At 40.0% G+C, this 26,573-nt stretch overlaps 1 non-coding gene across 1 annotated transcript; it reads left to right on the plus strand.

Annotated features, from left to right (window-relative positions):
* Positions 1-6,756: 6,756 nt before the first annotated feature.
* LOC148548858 (small nucleolar RNA R71) lies at positions 6,757-6,863 on the plus strand. Its single transcript, XR_015898294.1, has one exon. It is a non-coding gene; the product is annotated as a small nucleolar RNA R71 (small nucleolar RNA).
* The last annotated feature ends 19,710 nt before the right edge of the window (positions 6,864-26,573 follow it).

Genomic DNA, 26,573 nt, shown 5'->3' on the forward strand with positions numbered 1-26,573 from the left:
ATTGCTCATGAGAAGAGATGAAGTATGGTCACTGATTATACCACATGCATTCCCAAATCAAGTGTTGGTAGGATTATAGTCACCATACCCAACCAAACCCAATTTGGTCCAACATGAGAAAGTATTTCTAGCATGATCTCTTCATTCCTCTTCCAAGGTTCAGAAGAGATCCAAGTAAGAATAGCTTCTTTTCCAAGATAACTACCCAATTGGATGAAGATTGAAAGCTTTCTAGTAAAATCAAGAGAAAAGATAGAAGAAGAGTAATAAAAATTAGTATTGATCCATCAAATTACAACAGAGCTCCCGAACCCAATGAAAGGGGATTACTTGTTCATAGCTCTAAAAATCGAAAACAAAGATGGAAAATACAGTATGAAAAGTAAACTAGAAGTGTAGAGAAAGTAAAATATTACAGAGAATAGTTCTCAAAATTCCTCACTCCCCGAAGCTACTTTCTAATTCAAAACTACCCCTATATATATTACTCTTCTGATCTTCTAGTTGATTCTTCAAGTTTTGGATATGGGCCTTTGGATCTTGAGTTTGAAGCAGTTATCTTTCGCAGTGGGCTTAGCTTTACTTGCAGAGAGAAAGTGTGAAGTAGGCAGGGTCTTTAGCTTAGGACGTTAGTGGCGTTAACGTTAAGAGAGAGTGTGGGTTCGAGAACGTTAGTGACAATCACGTTAACTTAGTTAACGTGGCTCTTAACGTAGGCTTGCCAATTCTTTGAGAACGTTAGTAGACACTTACCTTTGTCACTAACGTTCCAAGATGCCCCTACTTCCCACATTAGAGTCCACGTTAACTAAGTTAACGTGGCTTCTAACGTTGTAATGATAGCCATCTCCAACGTTAGTGACAAAGGTGAGTGTCACTAACGTTGGCTCATCATTCTATCCTCGACGTTAGCTTCCACGTTAACTAAGTTAACGTGAGAGTTAACGTGGCTCATAGTGGTTCATTGTGGCTCATTCCAACGTTAGTGACAAAGGTAAGTGTCACTAATGTTGGCGATCACTTGCTTTCTCCACGTTAGCTTCCACGTTAACTAAGTTAACGTGGCAACTAACGTGGCTCATTGTAGCTTGGCCAACGTTAGTGACAAAGATGAGTGTCACTAACGTTGGCTTCTCTTTTGCTTCCCAATGTTAGAGTCCACGTTAACTGAGTTGACGTGTCTCTTAACGTGGCCACTTATGAGCTTGGTCCAACGTTAGTGACAAAGGTGAGTGTCACTAACGTTGGCCTTATTTCGTTCTTCCATGTTAGAGTTCACGTTAACTTAGTTAACGTGACTCTTCACGTGGGCTATGATGGCTTTCGAGGATGTTATTGGCGATTACTTTTCTCATTAACGTTGCAAGCTAGCTCCCATTCCACGTTGGTGGTCACGTTAGTTAGACTAACGTGGCTGCTAACGTGGCTCTTTCTTGCTTCCTTTGTCCTAAAAACAAGCGATACAGTGCATCAAAGTTCTAATCCACATCATGAGACATGCATCATCCAATTTGTCATCTAATTCATGCAAAATTCTCATGAAATCATGTAAAGTGCCCAATGTATGCATAAATCTAGACTAAGTGAAATTCTACCCAAAACTTGCTTATTTCCTAAGAAAATGCATGAAACTACCCTAAAACAGTAAAGAAAAGGTCAGTGAAACTGGCCAAAATGCCCTGGCATCATTATGCCGAGCTCTAAAGCGGATCCTTGGTACAGGAGCACCACAGACACATCTCTCAAGTTTCAAACCCTTGGTGCCTAGCCTTATTCTTTATTAACTTTTCTTTCTTTTTCAACTCTTATTGTTCTTTTCCCTTTTTTCTTATTAGGATCTTGATATTTAGCTAGTTTCATGGGGTGTGTTTCAAGCATATGATTCAGGACAGATAGTTGTCTTCCCACCCTTGTTGGTGAACCAACTTAGCTAACTTATGACCACATCACACACTAAGGAACTTACTCCACAATATGAACTCCACTCTGGTCTTTGATAACACACATTCTCTTTTTATTTGATTCAAAAGGAGACAAGCAACATAATAAGCAGGATGGAATTGAAAACAGGCAACTTGACTAGTATCATAGACCTAGGCAAGTAGAATACTAAAAACATAATTGAAAATCCTAAACTATCATGGAAGCATGTCCTATTTCATACATGATTTTCCTTATTTAATGCTTGAAAAAGATGGAACAAAGAGGGAACTCCACCACCTTTTACTCATGGGGTTGCCCATGTTCTTCCTCTTACTTGTCCTCTTTGTGTTTCTCTTGAGTGCTTGTACCCCCACTTCCCTTGCCTTTTCCAATCAACTTCTTCCAAAAACCAGCATCTTCCATCTTCTTTTTTAGTGTTTCCTTCTGCTGTTTCACCTTCCTTTCTTCTTGTTCTACAAAATCTTTTTGGACCTCATCATATGTAGGGATGTCATAGTGTAGATTATGCATATGACTAGACATGTAGTTCAATTTGGCTTGAGTGTTTATGTTGAACTCCTCCCTATGTAGTTGCCGTCCTTCATTAAGTACACTGAACTCATTGAATGCCTTCGTCTGAGCTAGCTGGCGTTGGTTGAGTTCTTGAAGGCACTTATCTTGACGCTCTTGCCTTTCAAACACTTGATTGATGGCTTGAGTGAGCTGGGAATAATATTCCATTTGCTGTTTCTGCCACTCCCCTTGTTGATTCATCCAATTAGAAAGGAGTTCTTCTTGACGATCCATCCTTTGAGCTTGAACATGCAGTTGTTGTTCTTGTCCCTCCATATAACTCCTTGCTAGTTCCTCAATGGCTCCATGAATGTGATTCAGGTTTATGTTGGTTGGGTCATAATATTCTCTTTGTTGGTGTTCTTCCTGATGAGATTCTTCTTGGTGGGCTCCTTCTTTTGGTTTTCGCTTTCCTATTTGAGGTCTTCTTTGTTGTTGGGCGGGCGTAGTATAGATCAGACGCTGAAGTGTAACTAGCCTCCCAGGGTTCACCCAGTCTGGATTGCTATCCTCAAAGACTACCTTGGCCTTTGTACACAATCTGAGAATGGTGCTGGGGTACCAAAGCCTGGCACCCGAATCAACCTTCTCAGCTGACTCTTGAATCCCCTCAGCTATGAGTTCATGCACATTGATTTCTCCATCCTGTACTAGGCAATGTACCATAGTCGCTCGATTAATATTGACCTCTGAATTATTTGCAGCTGGGAGGATAGACCTCCTCACGAGTTCAAACCATCCCTTGGCTTCCGGGCTAAGGTCTCCCCTCTTGATGAACCGGGGTCTCTTATCCGCATACCTTTCCTAGTCAGCTCCTATGACACATATGTCAGTCACTATTTCTTCGAGTTCATCATTGTCAGGGCTCTTATTTATCCTTGCATGATAACTAAGCTCATCAAAATGTGGTGATTTCAGCTGAAGAGTTCTTGTTATAGCATTTGGGCTGAAGTCCACCTCTCTACCTCTTACATAACTTTTGAAGGTTGGGGCCTTGGTTTTGTCTTCTCTAACCACATTTGCATAGAACTCTTTGATGAGGTTTGCATTGATCTTCCCCTTTGGGTTCGTGAGCCTTTGTCACCCTCTTTGTTCAATCTTCTCTCGAATCTGTGGGCATTCATCCTCGTTGATTTGGAATGTTAACTCAGGCAGTATCTTTTTGAGCTTTATCCGCTCAAATTCCTGTTCATGGAACGCAGTTTTGAATCTCCTTTCATCGAAAGGGACGCTCTCTACCGGTTCTTTCCTCTTTTGCCTCTTGGAGCTTGATGATGCCATAAGTAGGAGTTGATGTGTGAAGGTGGTGGAAGGTATGGATAGGTGAGGAAATTCGGTTGGGTTAAGATTTGGTGCAATGAAGGGGAAGAGTGTTTGGTTTCGAGACTGAGAAGTGTGGGGAGTGAAATTGGAACGTTAAGGGTGTACTTAGTGCAAACCACTTATATAGGGAAGTGGTGTGTGGATGAAAGGTGTGGATTGATGGGGTTGGTGTATGATGCACGAATGGGGTTCTGCAGGGGATGAGCACAAGGATCATCATCTTTATGAGGGAGATTAGTTCGGTCTTCAAGGGTCTCATTCTTTCAATGTTGCATGACACATTTCTCAATGCATTTCCCCTTGAGACACGTGTGTACTCTCCCTTCATGAAGTGGCCGAGCCCTCCTCATTCGATTGTCCACTCAATTTTCCTACGAAACAAGAAAAAGTGTAATTATTAATTGTGTGGATAGTGGCGGCAAAATAAAAATGGGAACAACTACCACCTTTTTTAAGTTTTTTTTTTGTTTATAACTAACTAAGTAGTATTCATGAACGCCAACCAACTGATTAACTGAATATCTATGTATGCAACATTGGCAACACCAAACTTAGTTTGGTGCCATGTGGTGTAAAAGATTTGTTCAAGGCCCCTAAGAGTGACATGATATGGGTTACATTGATATTCTCTTAGTGTGCCTTGAACACCAAACTTGTTCTTCACTATATGTTGCACACAAGGATTCATTCAAGTCCATGTCAAGTTGATTTGAAATCCCTGAACCTTGCATTATTAACTACTTTTAAAAGCATGTAAATCATGGGTTGCCTCCCATGAAGTGCTTCTTTAGCGTCACTAGCTTGACGTTTTGCCTTTGTCATGGCGGTTGGTAATGCTTCAGATCTTCCCTTCTTGTAGTAGACCTATATCCATTGGCTTCATCAAGGATCTCTACATGTTCTAGAGAGAGAACTCTGTTGATGGTAAAGACCTTAGGTAGCTGAGATGGGATGGTGGGGAGATCGGGGGGAATAGCTGGGAAGTAAGCTGAGATTACTTTATCCCCTGGAGAGAAGTCCTTTGTAGGGATCTTCTTGTTCCTCCACCCCCTTGGTGCCTTCTTCTTTGTCCCTTTTGATGTTTCCTTGCTCTTTGTGCCCTCTTCTTCTAAGGGAATTTTGTTACTGGTCTCATATGACTCTGGTGGTTTAGGTTCCTCCTTATTTTTCTTGAGCTGTGACAGCTGCTGATTGCCTTGTTCTTCAACCAAGTGGTTTCCCAGAGGTGTTGGTTGTGCTTCAGTGCTTGCCTCCTCCCTCAGTATCTCATTATGATCTATTTCTTGTGAGAGTTTGAAGACATTGAAGCTGAGTTGTTCATCATGGATCCTCAAAATTAGCTCCCCTCACTCCACATCTATGAGTGCTCTGGCTGTAGCTAAGAACGGTCTTCCCAATATGATTAAGTGAGTGTGACTTTCTTCCATGTCCAAGATGACAAAGTCTGTGGGAAGGAAGTATTTTCCCACCTTCACCAGCACATTTTCAACCACTCCTACTGCTTATTTTTGAGTTTTGTCAGCCAGCCTGATAACTACATCTGTGGGTATTATCTCATTGATCTGCAGCCTTTTCATAAGGGATAAAGGCATTTAGTTGATGCTTGCTCCCAAATCGCAGAGTGCTTTATCAAACATTATTTCTCCTATGGCACAGGGGATGTGAAAACTCCCTGGGTCCTTCCTTTTTATAGGCAACTCTGGTTGAATGAGAGCATTGCACTCCTTATTTATCACTATTGTTTGTCCTCCCTTGAGTGTGCTTTTCCTGGTCAACAGCTCCTTCATATACTTAATATATGAGGGCATTTGTTGGAGGGCCTTGATGAATGGTATGTTTACATGGAGGGATGCAAACAGGTCAAGAAACCTTGAGTATATTCTCTTCTCTACAGCACCATTGAGTAATTGGGGAAATGGTGCATAGAGTTTCAGTAGCTCCTTCTGTGTCAGCTCTTTTTGTGAAATTTTGGGTTCTTGGTGATCCTTTTCCTGTTTCTCTGCTGATGTCTCTCCAAGTTGTTCTAATGGCTTATCTTGCTTTTCCTCAGTCTTCTTATTACTTATAGTAACCATCTTGCAATCTTCCCATCTGACTTTCTTTGCTTCACCTCTCGGATTTTTCTCTGTGTCACTTGGGAAGCTATCAGTAGGTTTGGGAATCTTTTCAGATAAGTATCCCACTTGAAATTCCAGCCTCTTGATGGTGTCCCCCTGGTTCTTGATACTAGCTCGCAACTCCTCTTTGAATACCTTATTATCTTGAATCTCTTTGCATATGCCTTTAAGTAGAGTCTCAATTTTGGAGAGTCTTTCTTCAGATGATGGTGAGTTGAGAGTGGATGGGTGAGTTGGGTCATTTTAGTTTCGGTATGGATGTGGAGAGGTGTTGTTAGGGTGGTGTTGATATGATCTCTGTGTGGAATGTTGGTGAGCTGCATGGTTGTTGGGGTTGTGACGTCTCTGATCTTGGCTTTGATCTTGTTGATTTCCCCACCCAAAGTTTGGGTGATTCCTCCATCCAGGGTTGTAGGTCTTGGAGTATGGGTCATGGTTCTGCCTGGGTGAGTTTCCAATGTAGTTGGCTTGTTCTTGCTCATCCTCTGCCTCTGCATTCACTCCCTCTTGGGTTGCTAATGAGGTGGTGATTGCTGCTACTTGGTTCCTCTCCATCTTCTTGGTGAGGTCAGCCAGCTGCTTGGTGATAAGCTTGTTTTGGGCTAGCAGTGCATCCACATTGTTTAGCTCCATCACTCCTCTAGTATTGCCTCTTTCAGAAGCATAGAAATAGTCATTCTCTACTACAGTCTCAATGACATCTATGGCTTCTTCAATTGTCTTCTTCTTGTTCAGAGATCCCCCAGATGAGTGGTCTACTGCCTTCTTTGATTCATAAGAAAGACCTTCATAGAAAATGTGTAGCTACACCCATTCATTGAACATATCTGGTGGACACCTTCTTGTCAGGTCCTTAAACCTCTCCCATGCTTCATATAGAGTCTCACCATCTTGCTGCCTGAAGGTTTGCACCTCAGCTCTCAGCCTGTTGATCCGTTGAGGAGGATATAATCTTGCCAAGAACTTGTTCACCATCTCTTCCCAGGTTGCTAAACTCTCCTTTGGGAAGGATTCTAGCCATTTAGATGCTTTGTCCTTAAGTGAGAAAGGGAACAGAAGTAGTCTATAGGTGTCAGGATGAACACCATTAGACTTCACAGTATCACATATCCTCAGGAAGGTGGTTAGATATTGATTGTGGTTTTCTTGGACACCTCCTCCGAATGAACAATTGTTCTGAACAAGGGTGATGAGTTGTGGCTTTAGTTCAAAGTTGTTGGCATGTATGGTTGGCCTTTGGATGCTGCTTCCACAGTTTCCTGGGTTTGGGTTGATGTAAGAACCCAGAACTCTTCTCTCTTGTCCAGCCTAATGCGCTGGACCTTCTCTGCCATGGTTGTGAGCCTCTTCTTCATGATGGTTCTCCATGTTTTCATCCATGTCTGGTTCAAAGTACTCCTCCTCTTCCTCAGCACCAACTACTCTCTTTCCTCTTGTTTCCCTCCTTAATCTAAGGAAGGTCCTCTTAGGTTCAGAATCAAAGGAAGTTGAAGCCCTGCTTCTTCTCCCTGTCATACAACCAACAAGGCACAAGCAAGGAAATAGATGCAGAAAGTACTCTTTTTAAAATTGCTGTTAGTGTGAGTGATGCAATATATCAAATAGTTAGTGGGTTAGTGAACTGAATGGTAAATAACTAAGAAAAAGGAGTAGGGGGAAGGGAGGAAAATAACTAAAACTGAAAGTAATTAACTCAAACAGAAATTTAAATCAAATAAAAGAAAAATGCTCAATCTAGTTATCCTCCAATTTAGTCATTGTTGATAAAAAATCAATCCCCGGCAACGGCGCCATAAACTTGATAGCATGGAAACTTGTCTCTCAACAATTTTCCATCGGCAAGTATACCGAATTGTCGTCAAGTAAAAACTCACAATAGAGTGAGGTCGAATCCCACAGGGATTGATTGGTCAAGCAACTTTAGTTAGAGGAATGTTCTAGTTGAGCGAAGCAGAATTTGGTTTGAGAGTTGCAGGAAATTAAATGGCGGGAAAGTAAATAGCAGAAAATATAAATGCTGGAAGTAAAGAGCTGAAAGTAAATGACGGAAAGTAAATTGCAGAATTGTAAATGGGAATGGGGAAGATGCTCATGAAAGTAAATTGTAGAAATTAAAGAGAATGGGTAAGATCAGAAATGGGGATTCATTGGGCTTAGGAGATGTTGCATTCTCCGGATCAAGTTCATTTTCATCTCTTCCTCAATCAATGCATTCATTGATCTCCTTGGCAATCTTAAGTGATCGAATTCCAATTCCTTGGTAATTCAATCTCTCAAATCTTGATCAATAGCCAATTCCTTGGTCAATTGCTCATGAGAAGAGATGAAGTATGGTCACTGATTATACCACATGCATTCCCAAATCAAGTGTTGGTAGGATTATAGTCACCATACCCAACCAAACCCAATTTGGTCCAACATGAGAAAGCATTTCTAGCATGATCTCTTCATTGCTCTTCCAAGGTTCAGAAAAGATCCAAGTATGAATAGCTTCTTTTCCAAGATAACTACCCAATTGGATGAAGATTGAAAGCTTTCTAGTAAAATCAAGAGAAAAGATAGAAGAAGAGTAATGAAAATTAGTATTGATCCATCAAATTACAATAGAGCTCCCTAACCCAATGAAAGGGGTTTAGTTGTTCATAGCTCTGAAAATCGAAAACAAAGATGAAAAATACATTATGAAAAGTAAACTAGAAGTGCAGAGAAAGTAAAATATTACAGAGAATAGTTCTCAAAATTCCTCACTCCCCGAAGCTACTTTCTAATTCAAAACTACCCCTATATATATTACTCTTCTGATCTTCTAGTTGATTCTTCAAGTTTTGGATATGGGCCTTTGGATCTTGAGTTTGGAACAGTTATCTTCCGCAGTGGGCTTAGCTTTACTTGCAGAGAGAAAGTGTGAAGTAGGCAGGGTCTTTAGCTCAGGATGTTAGTGGCGTTAACGTTAAGTGAGAGTGTGGGTTCGAGAACGTTAGTGACAATCACCTTTTTCACTAACGTTCCTAACCCAGGGATGATCCACGTTAACTTCAACGTTAGTGCCATCAACGTGACCACTAACGTTGCCTCTTGATCCTTCGCACACGTTATTGGGACTCACCTTTTCCAATAACGTTGAGAGTCCTCCCTCCCCCTACGTTAGAGTTCACGTTAACTTAGTTAACGTGGCTCTTAACGTAGGCTTGCCAATTCTTCGAGAACGTTAGTGACACTTACCTTTGTCACTAACGTTCCAAGGTGCCCCTACTTCCCACGTTAGAGTCCATGTTAACTAAGTTAACGTGGCTTCTAACATGGTAATCATAGCCATCTCCAACGTTAGTGACAAAGGTGAGTGTCACTAACATTGGCTCATTATTCTATCCTCAACGTTAGCTTCCACGTTAACTAACTTAACGTGGGAGTTAACGTGGCTCATAGTGGCTCATTGTGGCTCATTCCAACGTTAGTGACAAAGGTAAGTGTCACTAACATTGGCGATCACTTGCTTTCTCCACGTTAGCTTCCACGTTAACTAAGTTAACGTGGCAACTAACGTGGCTCATTGTAGCTTGGCCAACGTTAGTGACAAAGGTGAGTTTCACTAACGTTGGCTTCTCTTTTGCTTCCCAACGTTAGAGTCCATGTTAACTGAGTTAACGTGGCTCTTAACGTGGCTACTTATGAGCTTGGTCCAACGTTAGTGACAAAGGTGAGTGTCACTAACGTTGGCCTTATTTCTTTCTTCCACGTTAGAGTTCACGTTAACTTAGTTAATGTGACTCTTCACGTGGGCTATGATGGCTTTCGAGGATGTTATTGGCGATTACTTTTCTCATTAACGTTGCAAGCTAGCTCCCATTCCACGTTGGTGGTCACGTTAGTTAGACTAACGTGGCTGCTAACGTGGCTCTTTCTTGCTTCCTTTGTCCTGAAATCAAGCAATACAGTGCATCAAAGTTCTAATCCACATCATAAGACATGCATCATCCAATTTGTTATCTAATTCATGCAAAATTCTCATGAAATCATGTAAAGTGCTCAGTGTATGCTTAAATCCAGATGTAAGTGAAATTATACCCAAAACTTGCTTATTTCCTAAGAAAATGCATGAAACTACCCTAAAATAGTAAAGAAAAGGTCAGTGAAACTGGCCAAAATGCCCTGGCATCATTATGCCGAGCTCTAGGGCCATATGGTGAGCAGCATGACTGTCATGTATAAAAATCTGAAGGCCCAGGTCCGAGTTCTTACTCCTGATGTTGACCTTTCTTTATTTAGTATGGACAACATGGTGGAGGATGGCAAGATTGTGCCTGCCCCAGATGATGATGATGAGGGTCCTCCTCTTGTGACGCCCGCTAAGGCTTCTACAGCTCCCGCCACCGAGTCGTCTGCAGTTTCTTCGGCCGAGCTTGATCCTGATGTGGAGATCCTTAATGGCCCAGACGGAGTTGTTGGAGCCACGCCGATATCAATGATTCCCCCTCCTTCCAAAGATGGAACTACTGGGTAGACTTGGAGCCCCTATGATATTCTTTTTATATCTCTGTTTTGATTATATGTTTGGTACAATCCGATCTGTGGACCTCGTGGTACTTGTAAGTTTTTATGGATAACCTTTATTTCAGACACTTTTTTCGTTGCTTTCTAGCAACTTTTATTTTAAAAAACAAACACTTTAAACTCTTGGGCTGTCGTTTAGGCAGCCTTTGAGTCCTTAATGTTTTAATTTGTGTCGAATGATGCATCGACTTTGTTTATGTTGATATGCTTGTATTTGGAAGTTATTTTTCAACCTTTGTGTTTTTATGGCGACGTGGTCCCTGATGCTAGGGCATCTTTGCTAGTTTCACAAGCTATTTTTAGTTTGTTTTAGAGTAATTTCATGCATTTCTTAGGCAATAAGTAAGTATTTGGATGAGAAATTCATGCTTGTCTTGATTCAATCAAATATTATTAATTTTGTGCATTTTTATGAGATTTATGCAAAGAATTATTTGATGCTATGAATGATGCATTATCTTGTGATTAAGGCAATACTTTGATGCATTTTGTTTGGTTGATGATAGGTAAGAAGAAGCTAAGAAAAGGGAAGGCAAAGAAGAAAAAAGAAAGCCATGAAAGGAAGCAAAGAGAAGCAACGTTGGAGCCAAAGTTGGTGCTCCAACATTGCTGGAAACGTTGCTCCTCACAGCCTGAAAGGGGTATACTTCAAACAAGAATAACATGAGCTACAAAGCTCCAAATGAGGTGATTCCAAAGGCATTGAAAATTATGAATCTAGAGCTTTCCAAGCATATATGGCACTGTATGGTGGTTACTTAATTTGAGGGAGAAAACTTGCCCCGAAAGTACAAAGACGAACATAGTATCAACATGTAGTAAGGCCAGCTGACCTCGACATCTTCCATGGAGTATAACTCGAGTTGTAGAGCTCCAAACTACGCTCTCCTAATGGCATTGGAAAGTAGACATTTAGAGCTTTCCAACAATATATAATAGTATGGGGTGGATGATGACAAGTCATTTTATGCTAGTTTCACAATCATTTTTCATTTGTTTCATTAGATTTTATGCACTTTCTTGCACAGTAAGTAAGTGGTAGGAGTGGAATTTCATGATTAATTTGATTCAATCAAACATCATTTATTTTATACAAAATCATGAGATTTATGCAAGAATTAAGTGATTATTATGAATGATGCAAATTCTTGTGATTTTGGTAGGACTTTGATTGCTTGTTTGATTGATTTTAGGTGAGCAAATGAAGAAAAGGAGAAGCACTGCAGTATAATGTTGCGTTCAAATAAAGAGCGCCATGCTCAGTAGCGACACGCACGCGTATGGGACGCTTACACGTCAGGCAACAAAACTTGAAGATCCACGCGTATCCGTGCATGACGTGTACGCGTGGGTGTGTTTGGCGCTCGTTTTCAAAGAGAGTGCTACGTTAAATTACTCAGTGTTTTCGGCCGATTGAAATTTGGAGGCAAAGCTCTAGCAACCTTCCAAAGGTGTATGCTCTCCATATTTTCTGACATGGTTAAAAAATTTCTAGAGATCTTTATGGATGATTTCTTTGTTTTTGGTAACTCTTTTGAAACTTGTTTGCAACATCTAACTCTTGTATTGAAAAGATGCCAAGAAACAAATTTAGTTTTGAATTGGGAAAAATGCCATTTCATGGTACTAGAGGGTATTGTTCTTGGGCATGAAGTTTCAAGCAAGGGTATAGAAGTTGATAGAGCTAAAATAGAAATCATTGAAAAACTCTCTGTACCTGTCAATGTAAAAGCAGTGAGAAGTTTTCTTGGGCATGCTGGGTTTTATAGAAGATTTATCAAGTGTTTTTCAAAAATAGCCAAACCATTGAGCAATTTGCTAGTGGTTGATAATCCTTTCATCTTTGATGACAATTGTAAGCATGCTTTTGAAACTTTTAAAAGAAAACTCATTACAATACCAATTATCACACCTCTAGAATGGGGACTCGCTTTTGAACTAATGTGTGATGCAAGTGATGTTGCAATTGGTGCTGTATTGGAGCAAAAGAAAGATAAGATGCATCATGTCATATACTATGCCAGTAAGGTGTTAAATGAGGCACAAAAGAATTACACCACCACAGAGAAAGAACTCCTGGCCATTGTATATGCATTTTACAAGTTTATACAATACTTGATTGGTTCAAAGGTTATAGTATATACTGATCATGCTGCTCTCAAGTACCTTATGTCTAAACAGGATGCAAAACAAAGACTCATCAGGTGGGTGCTGCTGCTACAAGAATTTGACATTGAAGTAAGAGATAGGAAAGGAAGCAAGAATCAAGTGGCAGACCATTTGTCATGATTGACACAAGAGGCCAACCAGGATACACCACAACTAGTGAATGAAAAATTTCAAGATGAACATCTCCTCCAAGTCTAGCAAGTACCTTGGTTTGCTGACATTGCAAACTACAAGGTGGGAAGAAAAATTCCTCAAGAGTTTACTAAGCAACAAGTGAAAAAGATGCATAATAAGGCCAAGAAATTCTTGTGGGATGAGCCTTTCTTGTTCAAGAGGTGTCCAGATGGGATGATCGGAAGGTGTATTCCTGAAAGTGAGATCAAAGGTATACTGTGGCACTATCATGGGTCAGCTTATGGTGGACACTTTGGGCCAGAAAGAACAGCAGCCAAAGTACTTCAAAGTGGATTTTATTGGCCAACTATATTCAAGGATGCCAGAGAGTTTGTGCACCAATGCAATGAATGTCAAAGAGTTAGGGGGTTAACTAAAAGGAATGAAATGCCTCAAAATTTTATTTTAGAGGTGGAGCTATTTGATCTCTGGGGTGTGGATTTCATGGTGCCCTTTCCTCCATCCTATTCTTTCAAATACATCCTGGTGGCAGTAGAATATGTCTCCAAATGGGTGGAAGCTATAGCCACAACCACATGTGATGCACCAATTGTCCTCCAATTCCTTAAGAAACATATCTTTCCAAGGTATGGGGTGCCCAAAGGCCTCATTAGTGATGGTGGCAGCCACTTTTGCAATAGATAGATGGAAAAGCTGCTCCACAAATATGGAGTGAATCATAAAGTTGCCACACCATACCACCCTCAAACCAATGGACAGGCTAAATTGGCAAACAGGGAGCTGAAGAAAATTTTAGAAAAGACAGTAGGGATCATAAGGAAGGACTGGGCAAGAAAATTGGATGACGCTTTGTGGGCATACAGAACAGCATTCAAAACTCCAATCGGGAAGTCACCATTTCAGCTAATCTATGGCAAATCTTGTCACCTTCCTGTGGAGTTAGAGCATAAAGCTTACTGGGCCACTAAGCTCCTCAATCTTGACTCTCAAGCAGCAGGAGAGAAAAGGCTATTGCAACTCAATGAGCTGGATTAATTCAGATTGGAAGCTTATGAGAATGCAAAGATATACAAGGAGAGAGCTAAGAAGTTGCATGACAAGAAGATCTTGAGAAAGGGAGTTCAAACCAGGACAACAAGTGCTTCTATATAACTTCAGGCTCAAGGTTTTTCCTGGCAAACTCAAATCCAAATGGACTGGCCCCTATCTGATAACCAAAGTCTTCCCACATGGAAGCCTTGAACTTCTGAATGAAGCCACAAAGGATTTAATCACAGCAAATGGCCAATGAGTTAAACATTATCTGAGAGGATCTTGGAACAAAGAAGAGAGTGTTCAGGAATTAGGATAAGCAAAGAAGGAAGACGTCAAGCTAATGACGATAAACAAGCGCTTGTTGGGAGGCAACCCAACTAGAGGTAATTTAATTTTCCTAACTACTTCAATAAAATGGTTAAGTAGAGTTATCTGTATTGTAAGGAGCTAAGTTTGGTGTTGCACACCAAAACAATTTATGGGTGAATGAAGGATGCTAAGTTTGGTGTTTCACAAAAAAATTTCATCTAAAAACACATTTCTGCCCTCTGCATAAATGGTTACTAGCTCCAAACAATCAGGGAAACTACCCAACTATTGTCTATTTTCTAGTTTTTAGTTTTAATCCATGTAGCAGAGGCATAAGATTTCAAGAATATGATTGATTTTTTGCATAAGAGGTATTGGCAAGGGATTAAGTTTGTTGTTCACACACCAAAGTAAGTTCAAAATCCTACAAACATTCATGCATACTAACCAATTTTCAAGTGCTTGGGGGACAAGCAACTTCCAATACTATTACAGGAAACCATGCAACTCTTTGGAAGGATTGTGCATCATCAGCAAAAAAAGCACAAAAGCCAAGAATGATGATGAAAAACTAAGCAAGAAGATACCAAAAAGGTTGTGTTGTTACTCGCTGTTTATATCCTGTTGTGTTTTAGTTGGAAGATTAATTGTACCCCTTCTGATTAGCCTATCTTTGTCTGCATTCTGTCTTCTGTCTTTACTTTTAATATTCAAATTAAGTGATCTGGTATACATGTTTGTTTCATTTTCATCTTCTTGAATGTATGTCTTGTTTCCCTTGCATAAATAAGAGAAAATATTGAAACAGAAAGTGATTGTCCATTGTAGTAGGAGTAATAATAAAGTTTGGTCGTGGTAATTGCTTGATTAGATAATAAGCTCAATAATAACTACTGCAGGATAGAATGTCTCTGGTAGTGTGAACTTAGTTGCTGTTGTGAAGCCTTTAATTAATAAGTATCTCTTGAAAAGGAAGAAAAGTAAGAAGGATAAAGAAAAGAAAAAGCCAAGAGTTGGCAACAAAAATGAAAGAAACAAGTACTAAGGCTAGACACCAATAGCTTGGAACTTAGGATATATGCCTGTGGTGCTTGTTGTACTAGGATCTGCTTGGACAATTAGGTTCTGAGGAGTCTTTTAAAACTTAGCAACTTGGTTTAACTAATCTGGGATTACCAACCGAAATTCCAATATCAAGAGCAACCTAGCTACAAAGTATTTAGTAACCCAAAGAGGTGCTGGGCATCAATGTTCCTAAGAGGAAATGTGAGCCAAGTGTTTGTAGTGAAAAAGTGTTGAGAAAATTTGAGCCAAAAGGCTGCTACAACACTTGACATTGAGCTAGCATTAAGAAATAAGTTTCTGAAGCAAAAGAAAGAAGGAAAAATATAACAGGGAATAATAAAAGAATAAGGCATTATAGCAGCAACTCTAGCTAATCCTCAAAGAGACATTTCACATTTGAAAGCTGATAATAATTGGGCTGCATTTTGTCTGCATAAAACCCCATGAAACAATTTCAATTATCTACTAAACAAGGACATATATGCCTCTCTGTTTCATTTCATTTCTTCTCATGTTTTAGTGCTTGTTTGGAGACAAGCAAGATTTAAGTCTGGTGTTATGATGACAAGTCATCTTATGCTAGTTTCACAAGCATTTTTCATTTGTTTCATTAGGTTTTATACACTTTCTTGCACAATAAGTAAGTGGTTGGAAGGGAATTTCATGATTAATTTGATTCAATCAAACATCATGTATTTTATACAAAATCATGTGATTTATACAAGAATTAAGTGATTATTATGAATGATGCAAATTCTTGTGATTTTGGTAGGACTTTGATTGCTTGTTTGGTTGATTTTAGGAGAGAAAATGAAGAAAAGGAGAAGCACTGCAGTATAATGTTGCGTTCAAATAAAGAGCGCCACGCTTAGTAGCGACGCCCACGCGTACGGGACACTTACGCTTCAGGCAACAAAACTTAAAGATCCACGCGTATGCGGGCATGACGTGTACGCATGGGTGTGTTTGGCGCTCGTTTTCAAAGAGAGCGCTACGTTAAATTACTCAGCATTTTCGGCCGATTGAAATTTGGAGGCAAAGTTCTGCAATCCACGCGCACGCGTGCATGATGCGCACGCGTCGATGGAGCACCTGGACAAAGCACGCTCATGCGTGGCTGGCGCTAAAGCATGAATTGGAGATTTAGCCACCCACGCGCACGCGCAGAGGACGCGCACGCGTGGGCAGCGCTCACTAACCCAACGTAGCGCTCACTAAGTTAACGCTGCTGAAGGCGCGTATGCGTGATCATGGCGCGCAAGCGTATTTGGAGCTGAAGACTGATAGGACGCGTATGCATACATGACGCGTACACGTGGATGGGCGAAATGCACAAAAGGACGCGCACGCGTCAGGGACGCGCACGCATGGAAAATGAACGCTGCGCTCACTTTGAGAACGCAACATTCCACTGGGAGCTACAACCAAGTGACATTTTGATCCACTTCATGCAAGGCCAGAAAGCCCACTCCAAGTACTGGAAGTCATAATTAGAAAGTGTATAAATAGCTAGGAGTTTGATTTCATTAGGGGGTTCTCTTTTAGTTTTTATTTTAGAATTTTAGAATTGAAATCAGATATGAGTTTTCTTTTCTGTTTCACTTTCTCTCTTCTGCAACCTTCACTTTTCTGTTTTGGATTTTGACTTCAGATTCAAGAATTCTTCTGAATTTCTTCATCTTGGAAGTTCTCTTTCATTTTGCCTTTGATAGTTTTATGAATTGAAGATCTGATCATAGTTTACTTCCTTGTTTTACCTTCTTCTGCAAATTCTTTTCTGTTTTGTTAAGAGAGCAATTGAGATCTGAAGCTTCTTTCTGTTTTGTTGCACTTGTCAATTTCCATTTTAGGATTTATTCTTCTTCAATTCTTCTGAAATTTTACTTTTCTGTTTCTGATTAGAATTCTGTCATCTGAGAGTCCTTTAGTTTATTGCATTTTACATTTTCCAGTTCTCTTTTGATTCCCATTACCCAAATCCTTTTATTCTTCATGCAATTTAATTTTCCTCTGCAATTTAAATTCAGCAATTTAAATTCCTTACACTTTAAGTTTCAGTCATTTACTTTTCTTGCAATTTAAGTTTCAGCTCTTTTAATTTCTTGCACTTTAAGTTTCTGCAATTTACACTTTCTGTAATTCAAGATTCTGCAATTTCCTATTCTGCACTTTAGTTTCCTTGCAATTGCTCTTTTATTAATCGAATTTTAACCCAAGTCATCAAATATTCGCTTAACTAAATTCATCACCATACTAAAGTTTCTCAATCCATCAATCCCTGTGGGATCGACCTCACTCTTGTGAGTTATTACTACTTGATGCGACCCAGTATACTTGCCGGTGAGTTTGTGTGGAATCGTTTTTACCTCATCAGTAGACAATGCATTTGGGCTCTAGAATCTAGCATTTTTGACCACGTTGGTTTGCCAATGTTGCCTCCAACATTGCACACCGACGCCAGCGACCCTGTCACCTTCAAAGGAGCATAACTTGAGTTGTAGATGTCTAATTGAGGTAATTCCAATTGGTTTAGAAAGATGACATTCAGAGCTTTGCCACCATATATAATACACTATAGTGGGCATGAAATTGGCAACATTGACAAGAGGACAAACTAACGGCTTGATGTGCAATTTCCCCTAATGTTTTGCTTGCTGGAAATTGAAAAAAAGATAATCCATGCGTACGTGACGTGCATGTGTGGATGTGCCAACGTTGGATGGAGTGTTTGTAGTCCAATGCTAAGGCCAATGTGCACGAGGAGAAGGCAAAATCTGGAATTGGAAATTTTCGCATCCACGCGCACGCGTAGCTTACGCGCACGCGTGGATGCGTATTTTGGACCCAAATGCGCAAATGCGCAAAGCACGCGTACGCGTGGGTAGAAGAATGTTGGCACTTGAACATTGAGTCAAACGCCAATGATAGCAACCAAAACCCATTTTTCCAAAGGGACGTTTGACTCAATGTTTGCCAAAAAACGTGGACTTAAACGTTGATATCTGAATTGCACAATTGACACCTCTCTCTTCTCAGCTGCATTAGGAGCCAATCCACAATCAAGGCCAAGACCCACATCTAAGTACTTGAAGATCCAATTGAAGATGGGAAGAGGGATATAAATAGAAGAATTGTTGAAGATTGAAAGGAGCTTTGGGAGGCCCTGAGCGGGGGCTCAGGGAGTTCAATTCCCTGATTTCATTTTTCTGCACTTTTCTTCTGTATTTTTCTTTCTTTGTAATTTGAATTGAGCTAGGAACAACTAAACCTCTTTCATTGGATTAGGGAGCTCTATTGTAATTCAATGGATCAATAGTAGTTTTCATCTTCTTCTTATTTCTTTTCTCTTGATTTTTGTTAGAAAGCTTTCGATCATAATTCAATTGGATAGTTGTCTTAACAGAGAAGCTATCCATAATTGGAATTCTTTGGATCTTTGAGAGAGGGATCAAGAATTCATGCTAGAATTGCTTTCTTACATTGGATTAGATTGGGGGTTGGATGGATATTGTGACATTTAATCCTACCAATACTTTGATCTATGAATTTGTGTGGTATAATCAGTGACCGAACTTCAACTCTTCCCATGAGCAATTAAATCAAGACATTGGGCAATTGTTCATGATTAGAGAGATTGGTGAGCCAAGACATTGGGATCTAATCATCTAAGATTTCCAAGCAATGTCAATGAATGCATTGATTGAGGAAGAGATGAAAATGATTTGATCCGGAGAGTTTAATATCTCCTAAAACCCAATGAATCCCCTACTCTGATCTTACCCATTCTCATTACATTCTGTTCTTTAATTTCATGCTAACTCCCCATTCCCATTTAATTTCATACAATTTAAGCTTCGATCATTTAATTTCTCGCACTTTAATTTTTGTCATTTAATTTCTTGCAATTTACGTTTCCCGCCAAATTTACATTTTGCAATCTCAATTCAATTCTGATTTCGCTCAACTAGAACAATTCTCCAATTAACATTGATGAACCAACCAATCCCTGTGGGATTTGACCTCACTCTACAGTGAGTTTTTACTTGACAACAATTCGGTGCACTTGCCGGTAGAAAATTGTTGAGAGAGTTTTCGAGTGAATCAGTCCCTTTGTGGTTTCCTCTATACCTTGGGACTCCTTGGTTCGTTGCCTTTTTCAAGGTAATACAACTTTTTGTTTCTTAGATTGTGCTTTATTGACGTCGACCTTTGACGTGGCGGAAATTGGCGAGTTAAGAAATTATTATAAGAGATACGTTGCAAGTATAGTTATTAACCAACTAAAAATCCGCTTATCAATTTAGAAGGGTTGTCACAAAATTAGAATTAAAATACTGAGAGTATGTATCCCAGGTCGTCTCCTAACGAGTTGTAGAAAGATGTGCTATTTTATTAATCAGATGTTTTCTAAAATGGTTTGAGTTGATAAACAGGAAGCCCTATCCTTGATGGAGTTCTCCCAAGATAAAAGTGATAATTGAAGGTTGTCTGCTCAGTTATCATTTACCAGATAAAGGAAAGTTAAGCAAGTTGGAAGTCAGTTTCTATTCACAAGTTCTAATCCTCTCCATTCGGAAGGACTAGTGTCAGTGACTAGAGGGCGACCCAACGCTAAACCCAACTATAATTTTACTCTTGAGCATTCCAACTCAAGGTCCTCCTTTCAACCAATTCCCAATCAAGTTATGGAACTACTCGCTCATTATGAATGCAAACTTTGCAAAATAAGAAAGGGAAATAAAGAAAGACATGATAAATAATAATCAAAAGGATCAATTAAAATAAAAATAGTTGTATTAATAAATTCTAAAACTAATCCAACAATAACTCTGAATAAATTAAGGATATGAAAGAGTAAGTGAGAAGTAAGGAAACAAACTAGAATGATGAAGTCTTGACGGAGGTAATAACTCTTCTTAATATCCCAATCCAAAAAGCAATAAAATCAAAATCCTAAGAACTATGAACGTGTAGAGAGATAACCTAGAAGAGGAGTAAAATCAGATCTCAAACTAAGATTATGCGGAATGAATGTTGTTTTTGGTCTCTGCATGTTCCCTGGCCCTAATATGCTTTTCTGGGCCGAGAACTGGGTCAAAACAGGGCCCAAAATTGCCCCCAGCAAATTCTGTAGATTCTGCAGATCGCGCACGTCACGCGATCGCGTCATCCAGGCGTTCGCATCATCCAGCGTTTTGCCTTGCCACGCGTGCGCATCGTCCACGCATCCGCGTCACTTGTGCAGTTTCCAATCCATGCGTTCGCGTCAGGCATGCGAGCGCATCACTGCAATTTCCTCTATTTTGCACGGTCGCGTGAGCCATGCGTCCGCATCACTTCTCGCTTGTCATCTCCTCCATTTGTTGTGTTCCTTCCATTTTTGCAAGCCTCCTTTCCAATCTCAAAGTCATTCATGCCCTATAAAGCCTGAAACACTTAACACACAGATCACGGGATCGAATGGAATAAAGGAGAATTAAAATACATAATTAAAAGTCTCTAGGAAGCAAGTTTTCAACCATGGAGTAATTTTAGGAAGGAATTGTAAATACATGCTAATTTAATGAATAAGTGGGTAAAGATTTGATAAAACCACACAATTAAACACAATATAAACCGTAAAATAATGGTTTATCAACCTCCCCACACTTAGATATTAGCATGTCCTCATGCTTAGTTGAAGGAGATAAAATGAATGAGTAGGAATATGTAAAACTCATGCAATGCAATGCAACCTATATATGTGAATGCAACTATATGATTCTTGTTCACTTGGTCAAAAATAAATAAGCTCTTCAAGACAATCACAAATCAAATCCCACTAATTCAATTCTTATACAGTAACAACAGATAAAAATGCAAGAAGGTAGCTCATGAAAGTAGGGAACATAGAATTTATGCATTGAACCCTCACTGATGATGTATGTACACTCTAGTCTCTCTAGTGTATAGGGTAATCACTCTATCCTTCTCTAATCATGCTTTCTAATTCTTGTTCTTCTCCTAACTAATCAACAACATTTAATATACCAATGCAAACATCATGAGGTCTTTTCAAGGTTGTAATGGGGCCAAGGTAAGGGGTAAGGGTACATATATGGCTAAGTAAGCTTATAAATTGAATCTTTAATTAACCCAAGCTTTCACCTAACACACATATATATTCTATATAACTTAAATTTCAGACCTAGCTACCCAGAATTTCCCTTTCACCTTCCTTACTCATGTATCAACTTTTATTTTAATTTGATCATATATGCATTGATCCTTGAATTTTAACTTAGCATTGGGGTAATTTATCCCCTTATTTATTTATTGAATATTTTTTGAAATTTTTTTTTAAATAAACACAACTTATCAATGCACATAGATTTTTAATTTTTCTTTTACAGTTTCACATGAGTAAGTACCCAAATTCCCATTATATTATCATGACACATTCCCTTATTATCTTTTATTCCCACAATCTTCCCATACTCAATTAACACACAATTATATCTCAAGCTAACCAAAGATTCAATTGGGATATATAATTATTTTTCCGCTTAAGGCTAGTGATGTGGTAAAATAAAGAACAAATGGGATTTAAAGGTTCAAAGTGGCTAACAAAGGTAACTTAAGGGGTAGGCTTAATTTGGATAAGTGAGCTAAACAAATAATGGCCTCAATCATATGCAAGCATATAAATATATTAAACATTGGACATATAGGATGAAACAAAATATAGATTACAATCATAGAGAAGTAAACACACAAGAAAAAAATATTTATGGTTAAATAATGTAACCATGTATTTAGGCTCAAAGTCTCACAGGTTGTGTGTTCTTTAGCTCAAAAATCATGTTCCAAATACAACTTCAAGCAAATTTAACATAAAAGTTTTGATTAAAATTAGTAAAATTGTTCTAAAAATAGGGTCTTAAAAGAAACTTATTATCTTTTTCAATCAAGTAGAACATGCATGCAACTAACCTATTACTATGCAATTTATCCTATTCTACAAAAGAAGAACTAACTAAATATTCTATTTTATTGGTGTTAGGGAAGAGAAATTACCTCCGGAAGTCAGGTACTGACCGACCTCCCCACACTTAAGGCTTTGCACCGTCCTCGGTGCCATCTGTCAGGAACAAAGGTTGGCTGGGAGCAGTATCTCCACAGTCGGGACCGTCATGGCTCCCTGTGCTGGTAAACGAAGTGGAGTCCGGGGTGTCTGAGTCTCTGTATTTTCCTTTAAGTAGCTCCTTGAGGTATGTGAATCGGCGCTTGTTACGGCGCTCTTTTAGCTTTGCTTTGTGTTCCTGCCGATCCAACCTTTTGAGTATCTGATGGAGCAGTTGATTTGTTGTAGGTGCTTGTGGTGTTGAAGGAGGAATGTCTTCAGCCGGTTCAGTAGGCTGGCTTGTAGTGGCTGCTGGAGGTCTGATATATTTCCCGTTAGGGACGTACTGATCATCCCGTGGGAGCATGGCTTTGGCGTCTCCAGCTCTATAGGAGACTCCGGTTGCTGAGATGAGATCTGAAACCAAGGCGGGAAAAGGTAAGTTACCCGCAATTTGTACGTGGCATGGCATTCCGGATGTGTCTTGGTAGGTTTAGAGGTTGGTCTGTGAGGATGCACCATAGTAGAACGGCCGTGTCTGCAGTGAAGGAGGACTCGTGAGTGCTCAGAAAGACGTAATGGGACATAATCTGTGCCCATACGCGAGCCTCCAAGGTAAGTGCGGAAGCCGATATTCCCTTAGGTCGGGAACGATGGTATCCGTAGATCCATCTGCTGCCAGGTAGTGCGATAACTCTGAGAACAGCATCCCAGTCAAATTGGTATGTCTGGCGCTTGAGTGAGGCTTCTTGAAATGCGTCCAGTCCTTCTGGAGTAGGGGGGAGATCTAAAGCTCGCTGAATGGCCTCTTCTGTAATGGGGACTTATTTCTGACGGACAGAGACAGACTGCAGGTTTGGCAGGTGGAAATTAGAGTAGAACTCGACTACCCAGGAAAGATTATCCTACTGTGGCTATCTCTGTAGGAAACCCCATTGTATTCGTTCAATTTGTGGCTCAACAAATTCAGCAATACGGGTCGGGAGGATAAGAAGGTATTCGTTGTTGTAACTCCTTTCTGCCAGTATGGGAAACATCTGCTCACAGTAGCGATTGGTAAATCGTGCAGTGTCCTTTGCTGGGAAGGCTTTCTCTTTTTCATCAACCTTTATAATCCTCTTAATTCTTTTTGTTGAGGGCTTAACTGCAGTTGAAGATGGCTCTGCCACTAAAGCTCGTTTGGTTCCTCTCCTTGCTGTTGATTTGGGAGTAGCTTTCTCCTTACCTTTCTTGGTGGCCATCCTAAAAGAAAGAAAAGAGAAAGTATGTAAAAATGACAAGGGTAAGAGCAAGGAAGAGAACGGGGAAGGTGGTAATCATTGCACATTAAAAGATGAATGATGTAAGCACATGGTCATGACTACATGTGGAAAATCATCAATAAAAATATAGCAAGTGCATATGGGGACAAGTAAATGCAAGGTGTTTATTAGCATGCAGGCAAAGGCATGAGTAGCATAGATCAAGCATTCAATGTCCAAGTTAGATTACCAAGCCTTTCAAACTAATAACCTGTTTGTAATATCGATTATATTCAAATAATAAAATAAAAGAAGGGTTTTTGTGAAAAGCAAGCATTTTAGAGGAGTAGGATAAAAGATATCAAAAAATAGTGCACAATGCCATACAGGCATTTTCACAAACACATAGCATGCATGGTGAATAAGCTATTAAAAGTATTGAATTGAACATGCAAGCAACCCTTAAAAATTAATATATAATTGTCAAACAAGTCCATAACAATCCACAAGAAAATCATAAGGAATAATAATGACCCTAATAAATTTCCAACACCAATTAAAAGAAAAAGAAAGAAAAAGAAAACTTGGATAATGCAAGTAAAAAGAAAAAGAAAAGAAGAAGAAAACATAAAAATAAAAAGAAGAATAGAAAATTAAGGAGGGAGAAGAAAAGAAAAACGTTGTTAATGGTGGTGAGAGAGAGAGAAAGTAGAAAGTGGGAAAAAAGGAAGAAGGAAGAAAAAGGGAAGAAAGAAATAAGGAGGTAAAAGAAAAAATAGGATTTGGGGCCGGGGAGAAAGATAAGATATTTTGGCAGATTAGGATAGGCTGTGCGGCACAAGCGACGCAGACGCGTGGGGTACACGTTCACGCGGATGGCGCTTATATGAATCGACGCGGTCGCGTCGGTCACGCGGACGCGTGACTCGTTTTGTGCTACTGGAGCGAGGGCAGCCTCACGCTCGCACAACTCTCTGTTCGAAACTCATTGTTGCCAAATTCCAGGATGACGCGGTCGCGTGGTGGATGCGATCCCGTGGGTGGCCAATATTGGAATACGGCACGGACGTGTGGGGTACACGTTCGCATGGTGAGGCTTGTGCGCCTAGCACCAGTCCAGCACAACTTTCGGCCGTGCACCCTTTCTTACGTCGATTTTCAGGTCACGCATCCGCGTGGGTGACGCGGACGCGTGGGAGCTATTATTCCCACATGACGCGGATGCGTCAGTGACGCGGTCGCGTGGGGTGAATTGTGCCAAAGGCACACCTCCAGCCACGCTCCCGCGTGACTTTCTGTTCAATTTATTTTTCTTTCTTACTCACCTGTGACGCGGGCGCGTCGGCAACACTATCGCGTCGCGTGCCCCCATTTTGTTTTTTTTTATATGCAATATGCAAATGAAGATGTAAACTATAGGCACTAGTACTGAGAAGAGTTAATGAGAAAGGAAATAAAGAAATAAAAGAAAGAAATGATCATACCACGGTGGGTTGTCTCCCACCCAGCACTTTGCTTTAACGTCCTTAAGTTGGACGCTCCACTAGCTCAGTCTTCTGCTGTGGGTGGATCCTCCAAGAGGAAGATCTCTAGCTCCTTGATTTTTATCACCTTCTCACCATGATATAGCTTTAAGCGATGTCCATTGACTTTGATGAATTTAGAGCTTGAGGGATGACTCAGGTGAAAAACTCTGTATGGCTCGGCCTTCTCTACTCTATATGGACCTTCCCATCTTGATCTCAACTTGCCTGGCATGAGCCTCAGTCTAGATTTGTAAAGGAGGACAAAGTCCCCAGGTTTGAACTCTCTCCTCTTGATGTGCTTATCATGCACAGTCTTCATCTTTTCCTTGTACAGCCTTGAGTCATAAGCTTCTAGGCGTAGGCTCTCTAATTCTTGCAGTTGCAACTTTCTCTCAGTTCCGGCTTTTTCAAATTCCATATTGCACTCCTTTACTGCCCAAAAGGCTTTGTGCTCTCCCTCAACTGGAAGGTAACAGGATTTTCCGTAAACTAAGCGGAAGGGACTCATCCCAATGGGTGTCTTGTATGCTGTTCTGTATGCCCAGAGTGCATCTTGTATCCTGGTGCTCCAGTCTCTTCTATTAGGTTTGACTATCTTCTACAATATACTCTTTATTTCTCTGTTAGATACCTCAGCTTGCCCATTAGTCTCAGGATGGTAGGCTGTTGCCACTTTATGAACTATCCCATGCTTCTTCAGTAATCCTATTAGTCTTCTGTTACAGAAATGGGTGCCTTGATCGCTCATGATTGCTCGTGGTGATCCAAAGCGACAAATAATGTGTTTTCTAACAAAGGAAACAACAGTGTTAGCATCATCAGTGTGGATAGGAATTGCTTCCACCTATTTAGAAATGTAATCTACACCTAACAATATATAAAAATAACCATTAGAATTTGGAAATAGACCCATGAAGTCAATGCCCCAAACATAAAAAATTTCACAGAAAAGCATAGTCTGTTGAGGCATCTCATCCCTCTTGGATATATTACCAAACCTTTGGCATGGAGAACAAGATTTACAAAATTCAGCAGCATCTTTAAAAAGGGTAGGCCACCAGAATCCACAGTCTAAAATTTTTCTAGCTGTTCTTTGAGGGCCAAAATGTCCTCCACACTCAGATGAGTGGCAGGCCTCTAAAATGGATTGGGATTCTGATTGAGGCACACACCATCTAATTACCTGGTCAGTGCCACATCTCCATAAATATGGGTCATCCCATATATAATATTTGGAGGAAAAGTGCGGCTAACTAGATAATTAGCTACAGGTGCATACCAAGGGACTACTTCAGATACTGCTTGTAAGTTGTCGAATGGGAAATTGTCATTTATAGGAGTGGAGGTATCCTTAATGTGCTCAAGGCGACTCAAGTGGTCTGCCACTAGATTCTGGTTACCACTCCTATCCTTAATTTCTAAATCAAAATCTTGTAGTAGCAGTATCCAACGTATAAGCCTTGGTTTGGACTCCTTTTTAGCTAATAAATACTTTAGAGCTGCG

The sequence above is a fragment of the Arachis ipaensis genome, chromosome B8 (genome assembly GCF_059453495.1).
Source record: "Arachis ipaensis isolate K30076 ecotype BB chromosome B8, ASM5945349v1, whole genome shotgun sequence".
Lineage (NCBI taxonomy): Eukaryota > Viridiplantae > Streptophyta > Magnoliopsida > Fabales > Fabaceae > Arachis > Arachis ipaensis.